At 32.2% G+C, this 1198-nt stretch overlaps 1 non-coding gene across 1 annotated transcript; it reads left to right on the forward strand.

Moving 5' to 3' along the window:
- Window positions 1-494: 494 nt before the first annotated feature.
- Window positions 495-601, forward strand: LOC133033774 (small nucleolar RNA R71). The gene has a single exon (XR_009685838.1). It is a non-coding gene; the product is annotated as a small nucleolar RNA R71 (small nucleolar RNA).
- The last annotated feature ends 597 nt before the right edge of the window (window positions 602-1198 follow it).

The raw sequence follows: 1198 nt of genomic DNA on the forward strand, positions 1-1198 counted from the left end.
GTTGGTTTTGTCTCCATGAAAAATTGGGATGGTTTCTCCAATTAGGATTGTATGTGTTAGAAAATGGGCTATCATTTGGTTTACCATATGAATGTAATGCATTAGCCTCTTCGGAAAATGTTTCAAGAAAAGAAGGACATGATTGATCATTATGACAAGTACTAGCAAAAACCTCTTTTTTAGGTTGAACATGAGAATTCATAGTTTGACTTATGACTAAGGCTTCTACTTTTCTTGCTAATTTTTCAAAAGATGTTCTCAAATCAGTTTCTTCTTTAATTTCATATTTCCCTCCTCTTTTAGGTGAATTATTTGCTCTAGACCTAGGCTCAGAATAATTCCATTGTTGTGAATTAACAGATAATTCTTCAAGAGCTTCCCAAGCCTCTTGCCCTTGTAATTTCAAAAATTTTCCGGTATGCATAGATTGAATCATTTGTCGGTTTGAAGGGGTTAAACCATCATAAAAATATTTTACAAGTCTCCATTTTTCAAAACCATGGTGGGGGCATTTTAATAATAAATCTTTAAATCTTTCCCAACATTCATAAAATTCTTCATTATCTTTTTGATAAAATTCGGAGATTTCTCTTCTTAAATTATCAGTTTTGGACATGGGGAAAAATTTGGCAAGAAATTTATTAAAAAGTTGTTCCCAAGTGGTTATGGTTCCAGTTGGAAGTGAGTTTAACCAAGCTTTGGCTCTATCTTTTAAAGAAAAAGGAAACAACCTAAGCTTAACCGATTCATCCGAAAAATTTTGAAAACGAAAAGTTGAGCAAATTTCTAAGAAATCTTTTACATGCATGTAAGGGTCTTCTCTTTCTAAACCATAAAAAGAAGGCAACAATTGAATGATTGAAGGTTTAAGTTCAAAATGAGTGGCATTAGTAGTAGGCAAAACAATGCATGATGGAGCATTAGATGAAATAGGTGAAAAATATTCAAGTAGTGTTTTTTCTTACGCAATATTAGGTTCTTGTTCCATTATGCTTAATTTTTCAAAAACACTTTCGATTTCACCTAAAGTTACTACTCTTTTTACCAAACGATTTTTAGAATCACGTTGCCAATGATGCATGCAATGTCACAAATTTCACAAAGAAACACAAATAACACACAATAATCTCAAGAAGACAAATTTCTGATGTGGAAGATCAGTTATAAACCGCAACCACAGAGCATACTTATAGCACAA

The sequence above is a fragment of the Cannabis sativa genome, chromosome 1 (assembly GCF_029168945.1).
Source record: "Cannabis sativa cultivar Pink pepper isolate KNU-18-1 chromosome 1, ASM2916894v1, whole genome shotgun sequence".
Lineage (NCBI taxonomy): Eukaryota > Viridiplantae > Streptophyta > Magnoliopsida > Rosales > Cannabaceae > Cannabis > Cannabis sativa.